This window comes from Venturia canescens, chromosome 6, assembly GCF_019457755.1.
Source record: "Venturia canescens isolate UGA chromosome 6, ASM1945775v1, whole genome shotgun sequence".
Lineage (NCBI taxonomy): Eukaryota > Metazoa > Arthropoda > Insecta > Hymenoptera > Ichneumonidae > Venturia > Venturia canescens.
The window spans coordinates 483,289-508,672 of NC_057426.1; the positions used below are offsets into that span (position 1 = coordinate 483,289).

Consider the following 25,384-nt stretch of genomic DNA (forward strand, 5'->3'; position numbering starts at 1 on the left):
TCATGAGATTGATAAATACTGCTAGAAAGAAAAGTTTTTTGTGTATTGGGTGGATTTTCTCATCTCTTATATGACCATCTTTTATTTCATCATCTCGCTTCATTATTATAGATGGAGGGAGATTGTATGAATGATGAAAGTCTTTGATGCATTATCGCAGCCAAGGCCCGCGCGTAGCTTCGTCCTAGCAGCGGCAACGTGATGAGTGTAAGAAGACGAGGAATCCTCAGTTTTCGGTCGTCACCTTGATGAATATTAATGAGCGTACCATATGTACGGACGTGAGTGTTTATCCACGTACATGAAGGAAACGCATATACTGCACGCAGCGTCGGTTTGAGTTTACACATTGTCCTAACTTCTGATGAGTACAAACGATCTCGTTTCATGAATATTAGCACACGCTCGAATCTCCAATTTTCTCTGAGAATTCTAATAAAAGAGCATGCAGCATGGAAGATGAACGAAATAAAAAGATTCGTGGAGGATCGATTGGGAGGCTATTAATGTGTTACTTCTGACATCTTGTCCTGGCGTTGTGGCGACATAGTTACCCTTTTTATCGTGTTTTGGTTTAGTGCAACAATATTGAGTTTATGATGACGCTTAAGAGCGATGAAAAAGAAATGAAAGTCAGCAAAGGCAATTGGATTATTGGTCCGACTTTCAAGTAAGCTTTCAACGGATACAAATTTTCCATCAAAGATACAAAAATAAATAAAGTTGTAATAGTAACGATTGAAACAACTTCGATTCTGTGACGAAAGGATACTTTCTGAATTGGGTGGATCGAACTTCGTATTTGCTATCAAACGATTCTCAATGTTTTTCGTCTCCCCTCGAGAGAAGATGAATGGAAACCAGCGTGATATAAGAAATGATTGTTTTCCGCTGTTCATCAGTTTTATAATTTGGACTTTTCATTTCTGAACTGGTCTGCATTATGAATTTAGCACGAGTAGTAGTTTTTTTTTTAATTTTGAAGGAAACGGGGTGCGCTGAGGTACTCGAAATTCGATTTGCATTCCAGTGAGCTTTTTTTGTCTTTCTTCTCCGTTCTCGATTTCTCTCGCTATGAATGATTTTTTGCTTTCGCCTTTTTGCTATCACGGTCTCTCTCTTTCCCATACCTCTGTCCCGGTCGTTCTTACTTGTGAAGCTTGCGTCGTCAGATACCGGAAGCAATAAAGTCCGAGTGAACTAAATGAAATTCTTATCTAGATCAAGCCTCGGCAGTCCTCCAGAAGCGGATCTTCTTCCTCTCCACTCTGGCGGTACACAGACAGCAAAAAGAAGAATAAGTGAAAAAAAGCTGAAAAGGGGTTCGAGGCTAAGGATAGTAACAGGAAAAGAGAGAGCAAGAGAGAGAGAGAGAGAGAGAGAAGAAAGGAGAACAACCCGACTCTCACCAGCCAACTGCGAGCCTCCCTAACGTATCGATAATGTTCCATCTCGCTTTTTTCTTTCGCTGAAGAATCGTCATCGTAATGCAAACCTATATATCGCCCATGGACCAAGCGACTTTAAATCGCCACAGGGTATACGCCCCGATGATGAGGACATGAAATTCGCGCATTCAACTTTTGGAGCAGTTGAAAATTTCTCGTCGATCGAGCTCTCGCATTGTGAGTCAATTTTATTCAAAGTCGTTCTATGTTTAGTCGCCATTCGAATGAATCGTTCGGGGTGTTCATCGATGCTAAAACGGCCAATACGTTTCACGTGAAAGTGCACGAAATCGAAGATAGACTCGAAGCAGATTGACTTTTTGAAAATCCGTACATTTTTATCTCATCTCGTGCAATGAATAAATATTTTCTTCAATTTTTTATTTGCAGACCGACGAGCGTGCTATTAATATCGACATCAAAGAACCGGATAGAGACAGCTCTTTGAGATGATCAATATGCTGATTCTTATTAGACTGACCACCTGCATTTTATCGGAGTTCGAAGTGTCGTTTGAAATACTGGAGTTCGATCGACCTTTCTACGAAGAATCCTTTATCAACGCATCGCTTCAAAGAATTTCAAACACACGTGATGAAAGTAGTAGTAGTAAAACGAAAGTTGAAAGTATAATGAAAAAAATTCAGATTGGACGAAGGGCTTCCAACGAATGCAACGTTAAAGTCAACTTGAAACATATTTTCCTGGAAAAAACGGTCGTGTCATACTCTTCTATTCAATTTCCATGGAAAGGTTTTCCGTTCCGTTAGAAGCATCACGCATTGATAGTAATCAGCATTTTTTTTTTTTAAATACCACGACGAAACTTTTTAGTATTTAAAGAATAAAAGACAATAAGATTCTTACGTAATTATGAGAACCATCAATCCACTTAAGTCCATTTAAGCGTTCATTAGATTCTAATCGAATCACACGAAAGAAAAAAAGACATGAATAAGGAAGTCTCGTATGAGGATTTAAGTTGAAAATGCAACACGGAAAGGACTTATCCATGCGCGTGAATTCAAACATAAGAGAGGTCGTTACGAGGGATCGACAGTTTCAATTTGCCTCATTTTTTTTTATGAACACGTGAATCAAAAAGCTCGTACGCGCGCTTAGCAGCCTCGTTTCGTGGGAATGGCTGATCATCAAGCAAACCACCGGTCGAACAGAAGTTTCAGTCGTAGAATTTCTCCGTATGCGAGCTTTTGGCTTCTCGCTCTGCTTCCCTATCATCGTAACGACTATCGGGAACGCCCGTTTTGATGCTCGTTTTACCACGTCCACTTTCGTAGTGGCTAGTTTGCAATATTAAACTTTTCAGAAAAGCGTTTCACATCCGTAACTTGCTTTTTGTACCTTTGCGCTCGACCCAAACGCTTCCTCACCCGCAGCTCACACGCGACCACAAACTCACTCGAAGCCTGCATGTGTCCTCGTGCATGTGTGGTCGAGTACCGTTGAATAGCTGCGATTATTTTGGCGTTCACGCCGAGTGATAAAGCCACGGGTAACCGCCCTCGTAAACGTTCGAACGTGTGTCCTTGCTTCGCAGCTTTTCTCGTGCACTCTCCCAATACATATATACCTAAGTATGTTACATACACTACGTGCAAACTCGTGCGCATATTTAAGTTTATACAGGGTGTTTTCCAACAAATGCATGAAGCTGTGAGTTCGAGTCGAGCAGCGAGTTCCAAGACCATGCAATATTAACTGTGAGTGATTTGCTCATCATATTATCAATCAGGATTCAAAAAACTTTGATGCAACATGAGCACTTAAACCGCCTGGGAGAATGAGATTCCAAATAAAGAATAAAAATTCGCCTCTTTCACCAGAAATTGACTGTTTGCCACGTCTTCTGGAATAACCTGTACATGAATCCGAAAGAATGGAAATTTGGCTATTCTAAGACGCAGATTTCGGAGCACAAGAACCTCGGCTAACCTGATTCAGAGGGACGGCCGGGCAAAATATATGTACACACTCGTGAACAAATTATATAGTCACGTATATTTACGCTTACATATTTGAACAGGATAAGAATCGAGAGTCCAGCAGATTGGCCACAGGGTCGCCTACTGCCATTTGCCTACATGCTACGTTCCTGCTGGGATTTGCGACCGAGCCAGAATCCTCAAACTGCTCACACGTATACGCCATCATCTCTTTTTAACCCGTCAAGGATGGCAAACCGAGCGGAAACCTCATAGCCGGTGGGAGAAAGAGAGTGAGCATTAAGAGAAGCTAAGAAATGGAAGCAAAACGCTATAAGAGTACATCAGCGTCGAGGAGTTGATACCACTCTCCAACTAACTTTTCTTCGGAACTATCAAATCTTTCTTCATGTATATTCCATTCCTCCCTTGAATATACTATTCCTATACATATATAATTCACCTAATATACCTACATTCTGATTTTCAAACAAGAGCACTTGAAACAAAAACACGAAATGGAAGAATCTTTAAAAGAGCTTGTGGATTGTACAGACATAGACTCATCACCGTACACGGCTCTGCATACCCACTCCCATCGATAAATCATTCTCAATGCAAACCTCTGAGAGGTTTGACAAATTTTTTTTTCATCCAACACGATGGGAATATTTTTCATCCCTTCTTTTATCCTTCAAAATATGATTATCTACGTGAGGATTTTGACCTCAAGAATACGCTTCGATTACAAGCAAGCTTACAAACAATTTTGGTTGTTGAAATATTTACTGAGCATATCGAATTTTATAAATGACATTAATTGACAGTGAATTTTCGAATCTGAGACCTCGTTCAAGATCTCACGAAACTTGAAGCCGAAGCTGCTTCCAACAATTACATTCATTAAAAAGTAATTAAGAGGCGTTTCGGTACGATAACGTCGAATGGCTAAATGGAAAGCAATGATAAACGGAAGAGAAAAGATTACGGATGAAAAGATCGAAAGGATTCGTCCGTCTGAAGAAGGAAAAAGTTGCAGCTTGGATACTGAAGATCGGTGAGGTCAACTACCGCGATGGTGGCAAGTGCAGAGACCCAGTTAGCTCGGTATTCGAAACTTTTCAAATATTCGTATACATACACGGATATCTAAGACCGTAACGACTTGGCCCGTTAACGGTACACTGATGTCAATATATCTCGAGAGGACTGTCAAAGACTCGGAAATTTTATGCTACGACTCTATAGCAGCAAGAAACTGGAACTCGGGCGTCAGATGCGTTCCTACTTTAATACGCTAGCATCATCTTGCTCACAATGCCTATACTCATTCTAATCACGGTGTTCTTATTCTGATAGAAGCACGGTTTCGGGGGCGCGGGGTAATCGGTAAATTGCACGCAAGTCGAAGTCGGGAACTCATCCCGTCAACGAAACAGCGTCTGCACATAGATGATGCTGCGGCTATATTTTTTGACGCACATATAGATCTCTCCAAATATATGGCATGTCACGAAAGTGATGATTGAATAAATGAAGGGGACGCGGATTGGATGATCCGAACAAAAAAAAATCGGTCTACGTGTGCGAGCGTTGATGAGATATATTTGTCAATAAGACCGAGGACCTCTAATGGCGTTTGGAGCGGCGGTTTTTACGATCGAGCCTCTTCCGCTTTACTTTGGCCGGCGCACTCTTTAACTGGTAAGCCATTGGCTCCTACTTATCAATTAATATCTCATCAGGAAGCATATTGATAGGGAAGCCTCGGAGAACGCTTTTTCTTCATAATTTTTGAAAATTTACTCGAGATCCGTAAGGCGGAGTACGTGTTTCAGCACACACTGTAGATATATTGAAAACGATAGACGCTATCTTCCTGACATATAAACACTCCTCTACATATATATGATTATGGACACACGAAGAACACACACACACACACACGCACGTGTGAGCGAAAAAGTAAGGCTGGGAAGGCGAAGTTAGAAAGGGACGAGTGGTTGCTACTGTATTCCAGCCACGTCCCACGCTAGGGAAGCATCTGGGTACTTCGTGAAGAAAGAACCAACCAAGGAATAAAAAAAAAAAAAAAAAAAAAAAAAATGAAAAAAATGAGGATATCACACGCGACTCTCGAGAAACGATAAGAGCCGACCGATGTCATGCTTCTTTTGACTGTTCCTTGGCATCCTCCTCGAGATCACGCAAAGATCAACGCTCCGATATGACGAATGCTCAATAGCTGCTCCCTTCTTCAAACCTTTTATATATTATTCTTTCTTGATACTTCACAACTTCCTCGTCCCACTCGAAATCGCACCCCTAACGACAGCGACTTAATCCCGCATTTTTTTAAAATTCTTTCGCATATAAAGATAAGGCCAATCCAGAAAGGATCAAAACGTGTCCTATGAAGATGACACCCCTGGAAATTAGGCGTGGTACCGCAATCCTCCACGGGTCCTTCGTGAATCCTTTCAAGCTTTTTTTCTTCTCAATTAAAAGTGATTGTGTAATGACTTTCTTTGAATGTTCGATGACTTAGAATTGTTCGTTTATCGAAATGTAAATGTCTCTTGAAATTTCGTACTCACGGTGTTATACGAAAATAAAGAAAAAAAAGTATTCCGTCATAATAAAACGTTCTCGCTGACTTTAAAAAGATGTAAAATCGCTTTAGAATCGTCTGCACAAAGATCAAGTAGATTTTTTTTCCTCCGTCATTTTTTTAACCCACACGCATGTTTTCGGTATCTCTCTTTTGTAAGTTCCTTCTCATTCAATAGCGCATACCACAAGTTCACAGTACTATAAAACACGACTCATATATTTTTCCGTTGAGATAAAAGCACCAGAATTTAAAATTGTGCTTTGACGCTCATATGTCACTTCTCTAGTGTAATATATACGTTTTGTAGAAAACTCGCTTTTCGCTAGACCTATGCTTGTACATGAGGATCGCGACATTCGCCCCACCTATATTTCTAGCGGCTATTTTATTTCTTTCTTCTACAAAATCAAGGAGAGACATAGGAAAAAAAAACTCCCTTACGAGGAACGAGTGGATAAATTTGCTCAAATCTGCATCCATTAGCAACGGAAGCCAATCCTCTGTACCGGAAACATATATTTATCGCTTATTTTCATTGCCTCTAATGCATTCGTGTCGGAATTTCGTGAAAAAAAGAATGAATTTTCAAACCTTACTGTTATCTGGAATTCCATTTTTTAGAAAGATTTTTTGATTAACATAAATCTAAAACCATTCGAGTATTCTTCCTAAACTCTTGCATCAAATTGTTCGATAATCAAAAAAAGTACAAATTTTTCGCGGAGAAAAAATTCATGAGATGAATCAAGAAAGATTTTGACTTTTTTCACTTATTTCGTGCATCTGATATCACGGTTTTGTCGACGGGTCTTTGACGACCGGTTGGATTCCTCAGAACTGGGCTTGTCGAAAGTCTCTCGATCGTCATTATTTTTGCAATGCGGCATCGAATGAAATAACAAGCTACATAAAAGTGGAGTCGTTAATTGGTATCTGGTCCGAACAAATCTTACATTGTCTGAACAGCGCGCGAGTGTCGCTCTATATCGAAGTTTGATGCTCGGACAATAAGTAACGTCACTAACAGATGCGTCGGTTGACCGTAAGCCAAAACGTTGAGGTGAGTTTAGCGGCTGGTGGTTCTGCTCCGCGAGCTAGTTTAACCTCGTCCGATTGTTAGCTACGCATAATACTCATCGTATCACGTACGAATCATGATAAGCAAGAAGCATAATGAGAGAAAAAAATATCGGTCATATATAACTGTCGTTAGTCGATTAGCATTTTTTCTGTTTTTGTAATCCAAACATTGGCTAAGCATCGACGAAGCCATGGTTACTCCAGGCTCGAGCTTCACGCTGGACATGCATCAAAGGTCGTTTTTCCATTGGAGACAAGGCGCATATTAATCGTCAGAAAAACTTTCATTGGCATATATTATCATGCGCGTCTATATGCAAATAAAAGAGCGCGAGTCACGCATACGAATTGATGCATGTCTCAATTTTTTTTCAATATTCTATACTGATATGCGCATGAATTTTCAAACCAACGCTTCGGAGATTATTTTGACCCGGATTGTGAGTGAGTCTACCATAGCAGCCTCCATAAGAGATGAATTTGCTCGAGTCAAATCATACTGACACGTATCATTATATATATTTATCGATTCGATCGGTTGCTTCGCTCTTTCATAATATATAGCATAGCGGGCTAGCAATGAATTGAAACTTTGAATTTCTAGTACTGCGTACTGCACCCAGGTTCTTGCATGATTGACATAAAAATGACAAAAAAATAGATTTTGAAGACTATTCGATCGACAATGCTCATCCCTGAAAATGAATTGACAATCAGCGAAAATTACAATTTTCTTCAAGCAAATTCATAACTAAGAAATGACAATGGAATATGGATAATAAAATACGATTGACAGCTTCCAACAGGATATGCAAGGATATTCATTGAACGAGGTCAGACGTCCAGGATATAAAGCTTTAACGAAGAATTTCTCGTCTGTCAAATAATGACGTTTCTACATAGGTATATATGTGTATGCGAATGCTTGACTGCTTCTGGCAGACGCATAACAGATTTGCAAAGCGTGACGCGCATCAGGTTCTCTCGATTCAAGCCACGGACACACGTTCCCGTGACGTATTGAACTATTGGAAACCAGCTGGGCGTTTGCTGTCTCTAGAGACCCCAGCAATCGAATAATCGTATATTGGTCACTGGAGAATCGTAGGCATGCGTGCGGCTTTATGCTTATGGATAGCGAGCGCCATTGAAGGGATCTCCAGAAGAAGGACACGATCTGCAGGTATGTTGATCTATTGATCGAGCTCTCTGTTCCTCGACTAATGGCATTTAACATTTAACATAACTTCCCGAATGAATAATCATCGATTCAAGGGAATAACTATGCGTCTCGAGAGCGCAGCTATCGAACATATATTGAATGAAGAAATGTTCTCGGGAACCGGGTCAGGCGACAGTGAAATTGGGAACTTTCTTTTTTTTTTCATTTTCATTTGTATATTAAACTGGTGGAAGACCGAAATTGTAAAATGACGTCGTATATACTAACGAACGTCACGTGTGTGCTTACGTCAGACCTACCATCGGACAATTGCATGCATGATTAAAGAATCTTTCTTGTTTCAACAAATTTGGTAATTTATATCGGCCAAGTTCATTCTACTTTCCTAATACTATTTCCATCCTGACTCTGTTTTGTTTGAGCTGAAAGAGGAAGGCGGTACAGCGCTTGAGGCTTGGTAAAATCGAGCCAGCTGCTGCAACGTACTAATCTCAACGAGCATAGGCGCATAATAAATCTTACCCTCCTCAAGCACATGAGCTTGGCGTTGAAAGAAAAAGAGAGGCTGCGGCGGGAGGGAAGGGAAGACGGAAATCTAGAGAAAAAGCAGGACAGAGCTAAACTATACGATATAGTTTCCTTCGTTCCTTTCAGCTTTTTCTTTTCGCTTCTTCCCTCGTAATTCTTGTGGACGGTTACGGGGAGCTCAAGATTTCTTGTACAGCGTTTAACTGTGCAATACAAGGAAGAGCCCCCGTGCGACGAATGAAATACTTACTGCGGAATAGTTTCACGGATAGATATACGCAAAGAAAGGTGGCAGGTTTGCAGAAAGAATAAAGTGGACGCGAGCGAAGGAGAGGAAAAACGAGATAGATGTGGATCCTGTAAGAGACCTGAAAAACGAAAAAAATTGTAAGGGCTAACGGCAAAGAGACTCTTAGCTGCCCACCCCAAGTCAGAACGTCCCTAAATGTGTCTTGGATTTGTAATATCACTCCCACACTTGAGTTTTCCTTTCTTTTTATTATACCTTCAACATTTCATAGAAACTTTTAGCACACTTTCATCTTCATCATTTTTTTTTCCTACGCCATTCGTTTGACGGCTTTTTTCTCGCTATTTAAAGTTTTCACGAACTAATAATTTTTTGAAGAAATTATAAAAAATCATTAATCATGCAGAAAAAAAACGGATCAATGTTTTTATTTGATTATTAAACACGAAAGGAAATTGTCATTTTTGACAATATTTATGTCGCGTAATGAAATTTGATAAGTCGAGCAGTTGAGTTCAAGCGAGAGAATTATAGTGCAGCACGAATTTACATCTAAATGAGTTCCAGCAGTTTCGTTGATAAACATAATCCTTGCCCGAGAAATCCACACTAAAATTACGAATGACTTGTCATCATAAATTACGGAGGAGAATTATTCGCTTTTTTTTTTAATATCTGTAGTATATTATTCATACTGACTTAGCACCGAAAACTTTCTCAAATATCCACTCTATTACCGGACCAGTGGTTCAGCGAGAGGGGTTAAAGCCCTCTCGTCTTTTCTTTTGTTATGAAGGACCCCGGCCGGGCATATAAAGCAACGTCACCAGGACAGCGAACGAAAAACGGCTGCATGGCTTTAAATTCTATGCAAAAATTTATAACCCACAGCTTTAGTTTTCGTAACACACAGCTCAGCGCTTCACTCGTATCCATGCACGAGTACGAAGAGTGAAGAAACCTCGCAAGCCTAATCACACGTGTTCCTAGAGTGGAAAAAAACTTCCATTCATTTATTCCTATTGCACAATTTTTCATTACGGATTCAAGTTGATATTTTAGCTCATAGAGATTGAGATTCTCGAAATTATATGATACCAGTTAAATGTTGTTATTACTTGAATACTTCGACCCAAGTTTTTATATGAACGAAAGTTCTTGTCAATAAATTGGTCGAGCCAATTTGTATGTCTTCCATTATTAAAATTACTCTGAAGGGTAAAAAGTATGTGATTTCCTTCTTCAAAAAATCATGTGGATCAGTGATCCGAGTGACAAAAGTTGGGGTTTTCGCAGGAAGGTATTGCCGTACGGCAAGTATGCATGTAGGACACGTGCAGAAAAGTATATTTTACGACTCCTCAAAGGATTGTTTAGGAATCTGATAATAGGATTGGAGAACCCCTCGAGTCGTAATATTTCATTTATTCTTATGATGGATAGCGCTTTTTGGTATACGAGTGTCTTTTATATTTTTGTACTATGTTGATACATTTTATGTCATTGGAGATTGCGAGCTTTTTGTATCGTCGAATGAGCCTAAAATACATGAAATATTTTTGCGACAGGAATATAGGAGAGGAATTGAAGGATGTGTGGTGAATGGACACGGTTGATCTTATTTCCAAATCCGGGCATGAGGAAAAATAGCATATTATGGGTTCACCCTCGGGGTATCCAAAGTCCAGTTGATCTGGGCATTGGGTGCGGTGACTGCTTCATCACTTTCAACGGCTCGCGAAAAGCTGAAAGCCTCGTTTCTTCGAGAAAAAAGCGCATCTCCTATCCTGTCTTCATTTTTTTGTCTCTTTCTCTCTCTCCCTTCTTCCTCAAATGCTCTCCCTCCATACATTTTTCTTACTGGCTTTTGCCATTTTTTCTCTTCTTCCCCAACTCCGGGTGCTGCTTCTCTTGCGATTGAATGAGGGTTGCGCATGCTAGAGGGAAAGCCAAGGGTCCATAAAACGATGATGAAGCGGCCCGGTAAGCGCGATTACATGCGTATAACCACGGCTGAGGGCTTTTCTCACTTTCCGGATTTACCCATGGAAGTACCCATCGCCCTACTCGCGTCAAAATCGGTGCTGCTTTTTTTCCCCTCATATTCCCTATCTCACGCCTCTCCACAGAAAAATTAACAACCTTCTATGGAATCTACTTTTAAAAATTTCTGTATAAAATAATTTAGAACTTTTTCAGCAGGCGAAATGAATTCGAATAAGGATTTTAGAGCCCCTTTTTTAATCCGCCGAACTTGCTTCCTTTTTTGTGTCAGGTCGTCATACTAAAATAAAAATAAATACTATATATAAATACTAGAACGGCAATGAATATTCATCATATAACAGCATGCACTCAGCATTGAAATTTCCCAGAAACTCCGTTTTTTTTTTTTTTTTTTTTTTAATTTGAGCAGAGATGTGGATTTGGGTATGGTTTACTAACTTTATAAACGGGGGACAACTTTAATCCAATCATTTGATTTGAATGATACGGAATTCCATTGTTCAGTGGTTAGAAATTTTCTAAAGCTTCTTGGAAAGGCGGAAGGAAATGCGCATTCTTCCTCAAGCTGCTAAAGTTACGCGCGCGCACACATTGCTCAAATGGATAGTCGCGTTAACGTGCTCGGAAGTAAAGCGAAATGATGTTGTCTCTCGTATTTTTTATTTGGTTTTCTACACAGATCGGAGAGGCACGAAGGAGGTGTCAAGAAGTAGGTACGCGAGAGGGATGGCTCCGGAGGGTTGGGATTATTCTGGTGAGCGCCACTCGTATATACGATAATTTAAATCATCATTCCCCTATGCACAAAGGGTGCTTCTCACGTGTGCCCAGGCCATATACACCCTATGAATATTTATGCCACCGCTTCGTCCTCTTCCTATCTTTTTTCTTTTTCTTTCTCCTTTCACCTTGCCACGCGTTCTGCTACTCTTCTTTTACTCCAGACGGGTATTTGCTGGCGCATCATGCTCCGGCTACGTATACACTACGAAAATTTTTCCGAGATTTCAGGTTTCGCGACACGTAGGGAAATTTATTTTCCAAACCATCCAGTTCACGCAGGCGCACGCTTACTCTCGAACCAAACTTCATTTCTCCCTCCGGCGCATCTTTATCAAATAGTCAATTAGCGCTATTTAATCGCCGGAATATTACGTGGCCGAACATGAACGTAGGAACAAAAGGAGTTGAATAAAATTGCTAAATTTAAGGCGCATTACGTTTCTACAGAGACCCAACCATTGCCATTGGAAATGCAATATTTTTCTCTTATCTCACTTAAAATCGTTCGAACCGTTGAAAGGAATTCTTCAAAATCAGTTATCCATAAAATATTATTATTCACCATTGATCCATCATTCTACTTGAAATCTACGACGTAACGCCAGTGGCTACGTGCGCAGCGAAAGAGTGGCGAGGAGCGAATCAAACCACAATTGCGAAAATGTGCTGACAAAACTGCAATCTCATAGGTTACTCCGGTGGATTTAAATTTAAAAAAAAGTATGAATGAACAGCTAATTCTCGTGTCACAACTCTACTCTGTAAACAAGGGACTCGGGAACTTTGTATAAAAGAAACAATTAGCAACGACGAATTTGCACGAACGACAATAAACTAACCCTCACGCCCTCGTATTTAAAGCGACAACCCGCCCGCTTGGAGGCAAGGGGCGTTACCGAATCAGACAACAGACTCAAAGACCAAGCGAAAACGAGCTTATACCACAAATCGAGCCACACGAGATCGCGGTGACATCGAAGTCGACACATACACATAGCACACAGTGCACGCAGAATAATTGAAATTCGGCGAATGTTCCGTTTGATAAAGCTACCACACGACTTCAATATTACGAAATTCCATCCAAGTCTTCCTCACATGTATTTGATCAAAATCTACATAAATTTATGAGATTAAAATTGTTTTGAAATATTCTCAGTATCAGTAGTACTCAACATTTAACCCAGATAAGACCAGAAAACCAACATCCAAGCTCTTCATTGTTGAAACAACCCTAGCGGATTGTACGACCAAGGCATCGATCAAAAAAAAGTACAATAACGACCGAAAATAACCAAAACGACGAATTTCGGTCGTTTTTGTACTTTTTTTTCGACCGATGCCTTGATTGTACAATCCGCTAGGGAAGCTAACGCTCACCCATGCCTGCATGACCTACACGCTGGTTATTACTCTCTATGGCTTTCCACTCATCATGAAGATTGATTTCATGGAAATTATCTCGATTTCATATAATATCAAAAATATTACAGACATTCATCTGGATTTTCGAATTTTTTTTTATATTTCCGATGAATAGTATATTACACTACAAAGGCAGAAAGTTTGATATTCCTGAACTGCGCGTGTGGTGTATACTATTTTTTTTTTTTTTACACCTCGGTTGAATGTACGTACTTTCGGCACCGATTTCAGTACTGAAAGTATAACATTTCTGCATTGTCAAAACCACATACGCGTCATTTTTCTCAGCGGAAGCAAACATTTTTTTGTGCATTCCGAAAGGTTTGACGTAACTATTTTTTTGACTTTTGACGTTTGACATTTGGATCGATATTGCCTACACATTTTTTGAAAGGCTAGCTGTGTCTAGTCATCCGGAAACCGTACGAATAAGGTTATGTTATTCATCCGGAAATATGTTATGGAAATGTTATATTATTTTCAAGCAGTATTATCAAAACAAGCACTATATACTGCTGTAAATCCGAAGGAATAACATAAGTTTATCCTTTCAGGTGAAATCAATGTGAAGGCCAAAAATAAAGTGACCAAACTGGAGAAATGAATATAGTCGTTCGGAATAATGATCTATTTTCAGGTTCATAGGAATGCAAATATTCATATAAATTATCTTTGCTAATATTGTTTTTATGAGTGCTGCTGGTCAGGGCAGGCATCAAAACATCTCCTATCGATAGATGCATATTTCGGAAGAAACGTACTTTCGACCGGCTGTAAAGAAAAATAGTATACACCACAAGGACAGACATTTGATAGCCCTGAACTGCGGGTTACAATGCAGCAATATCAAACTTTCTGCCCTTGTAGTGTAATATACTAATTGCTCCCACTGAGACAAATGACGCACGTGCCATTTCTGCACTATCAAAATTGCACACGCGTCACTTGGACTATCAAACCGATCAAGAATATCAAATTTTCTGCCCTTGTAATGTAATATACTATTAATGAATGGAATGATAATGAGAAATCGGTAGCTGGATTGTTTCGCACATTTCGAATATTCATTTACTCAATTACGGCCTATTGAACTATATGAAGAATGCGATCGAACTGAAAGCCACCGCCTAAAGAGCTTGCCATTCCCTGTAATCGAAAAACACACAAGCCTAAATTTTCGCTTTTCAATTCATTATAAAACATTTCCGAAATGAGGAAGGAATTTCTCATTCGAAATACTTCGCATATTGCCAAACATTCCATTGGTATTTGTCGAATCGTCGTCGGCGAGCTTCCTACATTAGCATTTCGAAAATATTTAAGGCTGAATTTTTTCTGGAAATCGGAATTTTGAAGTACATGAATTACATATTCATGAATCAATTTTCACCTTATAATTCCATTATTTCATTCTTCCACCCTTTTGCTGATCAGCGTTGAGCTGATTTTTTTTCTTCCTTATTAGAAATTACCTTTTTTTTTTCATGTAGTAGCACGCACGATAAGAATAGTTTTGACATAAAAATCGATAATTTCATATGAAGAAGAGCGTCCGGAAGCACCAGCCGGATGTAAAAAAAACTGATTTTCTAATCTCCTCAGTTTCAAAATCATAACGAGAACAGTTATCCAACTATAACAATGATGTTTTCCCTATTTTACGGTCAGTGGATTTCAGCTAACATAAAAAATAAACCTTTTTCATGAAATTCGAAACGATAGTCATCAGTCACTTAACGACTGTCGATCAAAGAACAATGATGCTCGGTAATTGAATATTTTTCTAGAGCTCATTGGATCCGTCACTCCTCCATATCCAGGCGATACTGTCATTACAATGAATGGTATATTACCTACCCCGAAATTTTCTCCGAGGATGTACTCCATCGAACAGACCGTCGGCCAAGTAGATTTTTGCCGGTAAACGATCTGGGTAACCGGTGAAAGAGAATATATTTCGTTCGAAGAATGTCAACCAGTCACCCCGGTCGATAATGTACCCCGCGATTAATTATATACCTAGGTAAGTACCAGTGCCAAGATGAAGTAAGTGCTCGGACATCAGCAATTGTCTTGCATAAATTTTCTCAGTAAGGAAATCCGAGCAAAAGAAAGTACAACGATAGAAAATTCTTTTGGGGTATGCTTGCTGATGAGTTCTGAATGCCATTCTATGTCAGATATCCGGCATTGTTATATAGTAACTGTGATCGATAATTTTTGGAGATTTTGCTGCCTTTGCATGAAATTGAAAAGAAAATAGTTGCAAGTATAGAAAAGTAAACGACTGTTATTAAGTAATTTCTCCAATTTTCTGCGTAATAATGCGTTCTTCGTTCAAAGACGGCAAGGCAGTATTTCTCCAAATATTTGCTTCTCTCACTCCTTTTCATGTCATTCTCCGTTCTGCTTTTTGTTCTCCGATGGATTCAATAAATCTCGTTCAATTCCCGACTATTGAGTGATCTCTCTGCAATCCTTCTCTCGCTCTTTCTCTCTCTCTCCTTCTCTCTCCCTCCCTTCCCCTTGCCACCAAGAGGAAGCTACATGGAGTATAAACGAACTGTAAATATTGGATAACAATTGGTTATTGATCCAGCAGTCTCGTCGAGGTCATCAGAAATAAGGATGACGGAAAAACGTTTGAGACTTTCAACAGTAAATCGATTGGATGATTGGTAATAACGGAAATAGAATACCGATTGTTTGGCTTCGTGAAAGATTTTCTGTATTACTGTCACCATTACTATCACTATTTTATTAGACTTTTTTCCTTGAACGTTGAAAGTACAACTGGAAAGTTATGAGTCCAATAAAATAAAACGTTTTTTCAATTCACGGTGGATATACGAGCTTTTGTTTGTTCCGTAAATCAACTTTATGAACACTGGATTAATCAGGGCTAATTATGTTTTTAACGAAGTATCTCTGTTTAGCTGGGCACCCCTCGATGTAGGTTTCGCATTCTCTCTGAAGTAATTGTTCAACTGGGCAGAGGGGTCTTGAGCCTGCTACACACAAACGAGGAGATTGCTTTCGCGATCGAACTATCGGGGCTTATACCTCGTATGCGGGTACATTGTTCAGCCTTCATTACCAAATTTTGTAACACATTTCGCTCATCTTGCTCCAACTTGGAATGAGCCCGATATAAAATAATGGGCATCGAGCATTTATGGAGGCTTCCCAAGAGTTATTGGCTCTTGGAAAATCTTGCATCATTTTACCATACAGCAACGGAAACTGTCGAGGGTTATCAATCTGTCAGTTCCATTAATCGGATTACTGTTTCGCTAATGTGGATTAATAGCATTCGATTACCGACGTGTCTCGATGCAAATCGAATTTATGGAAACGTCGTTGGCGCTAGTTCTATCTCCAGTTTATATAAACATTTCAATAAAATCGTGGAGAATGAAAGCATGCAACAACACTTTCAAGAATTTATAGAGCAAAAACACAAAGGAAGAAAGAGGCATTTGAAGAGAAAGAATACAAAAGCCAATTAGTCTTAAAACCCTAACGGCATTCCCAACCCTCGTAATCCCCGACCATGCTTCCATCATTCGCTTTTTTCAGAACGCTATCGAGTGCAAAATATTTTTGAAATCATGTACGAGTCTCATTGGGGCTTTCCCATCTGTTCGTTAAAAGAATTTCCCTGCCGAGAGCGATCGTTCAAAAATAATGAACAACTGTCAGGCTTGCGTTGCGTTTGGTTCCAAAATCGTTAGTATTCAATTCACTTCGGGCCAAATTGATTCCGAATAAACGGAGCAGTGTACCAATCGAAATAAAGTATGTAGATAGAGATTTATATACAAAGTGTATCGAACCTTGACACGCCGATAATGATCCAGTGGCAGCGTCTTCATGTCGATGAAAAATAAAAAATTTCCAATCGGCCAAAACAAGACGCGTGCTCGCAGCATATCTTGACAATGAGATTGGATGAGTCCCCTTTACTATACTCTTGATGTTCGAATCATCGTCATTGGCAGACAACATTATTCGCTGGCTTATCGAAAAACAATTGAACCCTTGTCGCGACTCGAAATTTCGTGCTGAATACCGATATGCTCTCAAAGTTGTAAGCAAGTTCGTGGACACCCTGTACGAACACGCATACATATCTATTGACGTGTATGCAGATAGAGAGAAAGCAAGGGAATCAGGCGTATTCCTCGGAGACCTATCATCGAATAAAAGGAGGAAATAGCGAATCTACTGATACTCAGCTCGCCAGCTGTTTTCGCCAAGGCTCCTTCCAAACTCAGTTTAGCTTCCGGCGATTTTCTGGCTAGCTGATACGAAATGTTCACTCGGAAAAGCTCATTCTCAGAAACGGTTATGTCCCCCTAAAAGCCTCGAGTCCCTTAGCATTCTCTCTTACTTGGAATATTTCGAGTTGAAGAGCAGGAGGAAATTATTTTCGTCGTACGTTCCTTTGACACTTTTCTCGACGAGGGTAATCTCTTTTTCAACGGATTCTATTTCCTGCAACGTCCTTGCCGGGGGACAAAACACTTGACGCGGTGATCCTAACGTTGAATCACGCGATCATGATTGAAGCGATGCGAATGATGAATCCATGACAAATCTCTGTCATTCTCCAACTAAAATATTATATTTCTTTTTACATAAATCACCTACTTTTTCTTGTTGGTAAATAAACGAGAGCGTCAACGGGGCAAGCATCTGCTGAGTTTGCAGCGTCCATGCAAAACTTGTCCGCCCATTGAGATCCTTAGCTACTTCCGAAAACCGATATTCGAATTCTTGGACCGACTCTTTGCGTCCACCGGGGTTGCGAACCCTCGCCATTCCTAAGCATTCCAAATGAGAGAGAAAGAAGCTCTTGCCGCCGAATTGGCTCTTACGTGAATGATAGAGATCATTTTATTCGAATACACATTAAAGTAAGTACCCGGATAAATGGGCCTTATATACTCGATGCAAAGCACACTCTACCATCAGGTCCTGAACAGCTTGCCTGGGAACCTGTGTATCAAAAAATACTATCTATGAGAGAAAATGAAGTTGATATAGAATGCTATTAATCGCACATAGAGTGCGATACACAAAGTCTGATCTGTTCGATGCCTCGGAAGAGCTAAAACAGAAAACGCGAGGAGCTATGGACATCCCCCCTGCACGTGATAACACCTCGCACATTCAAAGCTCATCACCTTTGGGCGAATGAGGTGGATGATTTTTTAGCTTGACTTTCGAATATCACGCAGGACATTTCCAAATTTCAAAGCATAGGTATATGATTATCAGTCAAAATCTGAAGAACAAAAAAAAACAGGTGTTTTTTTTTTAATATTTATATATCTACAAACGCCGGGTTTTGTACTCTTCAGGAGAGACACGATATTGGAAAATATAGGCGGAGAATATGATTTTCACTCCACCGTACAAACTCGAAGTGTTTGAACCTGCTTCTTGAATTTCAATCGATAGATTAAATAACTGCATAGTCCAGGACGGAGAATGGAACTTTTCCGTTGCCCTTTGGGTTATGAAAGAGCTGCATTTTTACATATGAGTACTGCTTTTTCATTTGCATATCCATTCTCTCACAACTACACCAATTGGGTAGTACTTGAACTTTTTATGTTAGCCTGAGATATTCCGTAATATAATGCTTTTATAGAAGTTGAAAGTTGAATAAAATGTTGAGTTATTTGCAATTCTTATGAAGGTCCATTTTGAAAAAGATGGTTATGAATGGTGAAACCGGATAAAATAATAATAATTTTACTAATTCATTTTATAAATAATAATTACAAAAAATAATTTTTATAAAATGAAAGTATGCTCCGCGTAGCTAAGACATAGTCGAAGTTGACTCCGAGTTTCATTCGGAGAATATCAGGATCGAATATCCATTGTTCCGTTGTAGCTTCAAATTCGAGAAATTTTCTCTGCCACCGGAGCGTAAAGTGCTCGATGTATACAGTCGGCGATCCCCGTTGCTCAAAAAAGGTGCAAGTTGACACTGTCGTTGTTACCGGTTGTAGTTGGTAACTCGAATAAGTAACAGAGCGATACAAGAATGCACTTCTCGATGCATGATTCAAAAATTGTTGCAAAATATTGCAACGCGACCGATCCTGACACCGAATTTATGACGCCCAAATACACTCTTGTCGCGCCATCACTCTTTTCAACCGAATTGAATGTGGTTTCGCTCATAGTTTCAACAGCATTTTTGCCTGAAATGAATATTTAGGAGAAACGGACTTTGGGTGACTAATTTTTTAGTGAGACAACCTTAGTGAGGTTATTTTAGACAAATTTTCGACAATATTCAACGTTCGTCTATTCATTTCTTTCAAGTTTTCCATTTAGATTGTGACTGACAATCAAGAAAATTCATTCGATGTCAGTCTCGAATTTATTTCTTATTTTTCATTCTCTATAGCAGGCTAAAAAGCTCAAATATTGACGCGAACTATGACGGGCATATGATATGTATTTCTATTTGTGCGATTCAGAATCGTTTAAAGCAAAATTTATCGGGCCCATTCGCATTACATAATCCAACATTCGATGATTAATGTTCCAAGTTTTGACAGCTGGTAAAAATGAACCATAAATAAAACGATATTTGATAAGCTGGCTCCTTTTATTTTCTAAGCAAGCAGTATCCGTTTTCCTGATGGAAGGGGCGATTTAGGCTGAATAAAAACTCAACTTCTCTGATTTTTCAACGACACTGGCTCCAGTTTTTGCGTTTGAATGTTTACCATGTTACAATGCAAAATACGATTTGGTGAGTGAAAAAAGGACAATTTGGACAATAATTAATATACACCGCGCGCATGCAGCATAAGATGAATAAAAGAATGCGATGGACTGACATTTGTCGTACCGAATTATTAAATTATTATTTTTCTATTGAAGATAAAAATTTTTTGGAAACCATGAGTTGACCATACAATGTAATAATATATTTTTCCATTGCAGCGCTCGTTTTCGGTATCGCGACGACGTTGTGTACGATGATAAATTCACATGCCGTCGCCCCGAGCCCAGAACATACCAAAGCTCCTTTGACGAATGAAGAGAAAGAACAAGGTCTTCAGCTAGTCATGCAGCTATCAAGGGACTTGGCATTATGGATTTACGTGGTAATTAAAATTTTGTGAACCAGTAGTAATGTTTGGTTATTAATTGATAATGATTGATTTTTCGAAAGTAGTAGAAAAAATTATACTTCGTTGTTGTTTTCTTTCGGCGATAATTAATATTTCTCTGACACAGGTAGTCACTTCGTACAATGATGTGATCGTTTCACCTCTAAGTTTATTTATACCTATGGCATTGGTGTGTTATTCCAGTCGTGGAGATGCTAAAAAAAGTTTATTAAGGGGGCTGGGGATCCAAGAAGCGAAAGTGAGAATGGCTAGAGTTGGTTACCAAAAACTCTTGAACGAGTTGAGTGTGAGTGTGCATTATGAAATTTTGATTTCAATCGCTAGGCTAAAATATTCCTTTCAAATGAACATGGAAATGTTTTAATTGACATCTCTGCAAAGTCGTAACGTCCACGTGGAATCGAAAATATTTCTCTCTTCCAAAGAAATCACAGTGAATTCCTCTTTTGCAAATATGATTAAAAGAGTTTTCAATTCAGAAATTGAGACTGTCAATTTGACCAATGGCTCTACGGATAGCGAAAAAATCAAAGCATGGTTGATCGATCGAACGAAGAATAATTTCACAAAGATATTCGAATCACGTAAGATGCTTATATAATTTTCTTCTCATTATTTGATCTTACAATTTAAATGGAAATTCAATTGAAATTGAATAAAAAAATGACCTCAGTTTTTTTTTTACGATTTCATCGACATTCGATGGAACTATTGATTTTTCTATTTAGAGCCTACCAGGTCCGGTCCAAGCATCGTTTTTTCCAATAGAATTCACTTCAAGGGTATTTGGAAGACCGCATTTGATAGCTCTCGCACGGCACCGCGACCTTTTCATCCTCTCGGCGATGGTACGGTCAACGTATCGACTATGTACACAATTGGTCATTTTCGACATGGCCGATTAGACGATTGTGGAGCACAGTTCATCAAACTTCCTTACAAGGTTAATTTTTCACCATTCGAGTTTCAATTTTCACTTCTACGTATAGCGTATCTCTTCGTTTTAAGGAAGTTGAACAATAATTTTCTTTCAAATTTTATCTTTACATTTTTTTCCTCAACGCGATTTCAAACGTGCTAACGAAGATCAATCGTTCAAAAGTATCAATGAGCAATTTCCTTCATTCGAGTCTGCATTGCAGAGAGCAACAGAGGCAATGAGAAAGAAGACGAATTGAGCATGTTCGTAATCATTCCGAACGAGTATTCACATTTTATTTGGATGAATATGGTACAAAAATTAGCGAAAATCAATCTGCTAGAAAGACTTTTGAACAGTACGGAGGAAAAAATAGAAGTTTTTCTTCCGAAATTCAAAATTGAGTCCAAAGTGCCGGGCAAAGAAATAGGGGCTCGAAAAGTAAGTGCTTCCGTCATAAAAGTATTGCTGATTCGGTGCACGAGGCAACTGCACGCACAATCACTTTACAATCGTTCATTTTTTTTGGCCGCAGTTTTTCTAACCAAGCTTCCCGGATGAACGGTGGCTCATTTTCTCGAAAATGTTCGAGCCATCCGGCATCATGAGTTTTGGCGACTCCTTATCAAAGGTTGTCATTGAAGTTGGAGAAGAGGGCCACCAAGCGGTTTGATCAAGTGATCAGTTCAATTCTCATTAATTCCTTGCAGTTTTCAGCTTCGTTGTGTTGAGTAGATTTTTCGCTATTTAGGAATTACCGGTATAAGGGGAATCATCGAAGCAACTGTAGAATTAAGATTTTTATTGAATTTTCATCGAAAAACACGAAAACTTACAAATAATAGCTTGAAACTATCGAGATAACGGCTTATCAACAAAATATGGAATGAAAACATATTTTTTCTGATGCGCAGGAGCATTATTTTACAACAAGGAAAAAGAACTGACATCGGATCGAAAGACTCGATCGAATCCAGAGGAAGTGAAGCAATTCAAAGTTAACTGTCCTTTCGTCGCGATTATCGCGAGCAAAGGGAAGATTTCTACTGAGATCTTTTTAGCTTGGGTGACAGGCAGGTACGAAAATAAGAAAAAAAATTCGCTATCACGCTAAATCAGAAAATGGCATTTCTGTTTTTTCCCCCTTTTGAAAGCCAATCTTTGTGTTTTCTTTCAGCCAATTTTTACCTGAGGGTATAGACCCTAAAGAGTGGAGGTACAAAATCACGCCTAGATATCGGTGGGCAGCTGCACAGAACGAAAAACGCAGAAAAAACCAGAAAAATAACTCGACAAAAGTGTCAATGTAATTTGAAAACTTCGTCGATCGAGATAACCGTTAGCCACACAGAAAATAACAACCAGTCGTTTCGATCCAATGTCAAAAGCCAGTAAGGATAAACGACAAGAGAGATAAATTGAGTGCCTTGTAATAAATTTAACGAGATCATTATGAATGTCAAACGATATAATGAAATAGAAAAATGTATTTAAACAATTTGAAAACTGAATAATTTCGATGATCAATTCTTTTAAAACCACCATGAATGCTGCTAGAAAACGATAAAACTAATTAACTGAATTTTCCAAAGATCAATATTTCTTCGAATTCCATTGACAATAGTTGTCAGAAAATATTTGGTACTGTGAAAAAAAGAAAAAAAAATGGCCCATGAGGGGATCGAACCCGCGACCTTCGCGTTATTAGCACGACGCTCTAACCAACTGAGCTAATGGGCCAATGGAATGTTAAAATTATTTAGCATATGTAAGCTACAAAACTGTAATAGTCGTTTTCGTAACGAAATCGATGAGAATGAATTTGCGAATACGTCGAACTAATTAGCGGTTGTCAATATTATTTCGCATCAATATCAATGGATAAAACTCGCATACACAAAAGACATCATAGGACAATTTAGAGATTCGAAGAGGACAGAAAAATCCCTAATATGCAGGGCTTCAATCATTGACGAAAGTGATTTTACATCATTTCATTGAAGTCAATATCTTGGTGAATTAGGGGATTGGAGTTGGTCAAATATACGAGTTGGCCACGAGTAATACATGGAGAGACTTTTATACGAATATTTCGGATGAATACATAGAAAAATTTGCTATGTTTTGTTGCAGCGCTGTTGTATATCGCCATTCTATTACATTTCACCAAAGTGCATAGTAATTTTGATGCCGAAAGCAGTTCTCTCAAATTTTACTATGTACGAAAGGCAAAATTTAGGTCTGTGACATTTTTAGATCGAACGATATATCGATATCTGAATGTCATTCGTGTCTTTGGTGAAATGTTAAAAATTGGCGAATTGAACTAGATAAATTGATGAAATGTCGAAAATGTTTGTATTGTTGAGTCGCCCCGTTCGAAAAGAAGTAAATTTTCTTTTCGACAAAGATTTACTTGACAAAGTCCGCTTATGAATGAAGCGATTGCTTTAAATTTTACTATGTGCCACTAGTTAATTTTCATGTTTATACTCGCAACGCCTCATGTTATTGGTGGGGGCATGAATTTTGCTATGTTATTGAGCAAAATTCAGTGGAGTAAAAAAGGAATATACGAAACTATGCAATTTTTCGTATAGCACAAAGAATCGATTGCTATGTTATCTCCTATGATCCGACGTTACTATAAAAACATTGTAATTTTCGCTATAAAAGTCTCTCCATGTAGTATATATAAAAGAGTTTGAATGGATCAGGAAAAATGGTTGAATGAAAGAAAAACTGGTGTTTTGGTTGGCTAGTATATCCAGAGACGAAAATAGTACAAAAGCAGTGACAGAACCTTCCGATATAAATATAAAGTTAGGGCAAGATACAGCGTGCAGATTTTGGCTTTTGAAATTTGCCTCGTGTTCTAGTATCCAGCACGATTCCACGCCCATTAAACGCACTGCATGTTTGTTCGGCGTGCACGTTTTCATCGTCGACACATCTGTGCACTCCCCCCCCCCCCCCCCCCGTCGTTCTTTCTATGTCGTTTTATCTTTCCTCTCACTTTTTTCAGTCTCATTGATACACCGCATCATATCTCACTTCCACCATGGAGCAACCCGAAAAACCCTTCGCTCCCTTCTATCTCTAGCTTGACTGATGTGAGTGGAGCGCATGATCCAGAGAGTTCTCGATTTCCGGAGTTCAACCTGTATGTCTGTTATCCGCGTAAACAAAAGAAAGTCGTTGTTTAAATTCTCTTTTATGGCATGAGAGACGACGAAGATTCCGATTAGTTCAGTGTGTCAACCGGAGTCTTCTTCATCTGTACCACAAGATATGCCGGGACTCGAGGACAATATGAATACGGTACGTCAATCATTTCTTCGTGTCTTTCCAAGTTTTTTCCCATCACCAACAGACTCTGCCGTTTCTACAGCAACTCATCTCGTCATGAAAATCGCTATTTTCCCTGCTGGACCGTCCAATAATATTTTGCCATTAATGGATGAGGATTAATCGTCCAATGCTGGCTGAACTTGATTTTCTTACTGCGAAGTACAATTTTGGTAGATAAAATATGATTCTTTCGTTAATAGTTTTTTTTTCCATTTTTCGACGTATAATTGATGAAAATAACTGGATTTTATTCAGCATTGTTCCATTGATCATCAAAGCCAAATACACTTGTTTCCTTTTCAAATGCTCATCATCAATTGATAGCAAAATACACAACAGGAGATCGAAAGCCATTCAAATGGTACGGAATAATGAGAACAAATCGTCTGTGTAGAAAAACACACTCAGATTTCTCAACTTTTGTGCAACTTTCCAAAAGCTCGTTACTTTTATCTCAAAGCTGTACAGAAATTTCCCAAATTGTGTGTTGCTCGGTTATATGCAATTGATGCGAATTCCTGTAAGTGCAAGAAAAACTTTTGTGACATTAGTAGTCCGAGGCATATCAGATCGATTCTAATAAAAATAACCATAAATTTTCATTGATTTTACATAAAAAAGCCGAGTTCTGCCGAGAGATGCGATTCAGGATGGAATGATTTTATGTGCGCAAACATTAGTCAGACC

The 25,384-nt window shown here is 39.0% G+C and overlaps 1 non-coding gene across 1 annotated transcript; it reads right to left on the bottom strand.

Annotated features, from left to right (window-relative positions):
* Nucleotides 1-23,012: 23,012 nt before the first annotated feature.
* Nucleotides 23,013-23,086, bottom strand: TRNAI-AAU (transfer RNA isoleucine (anticodon AAU)). The gene has a single exon. It is a non-coding gene; the product is annotated as a tRNA-Ile (tRNA).
* Nucleotides 23,087-25,384: the final 2,298 nt, after the last annotated feature.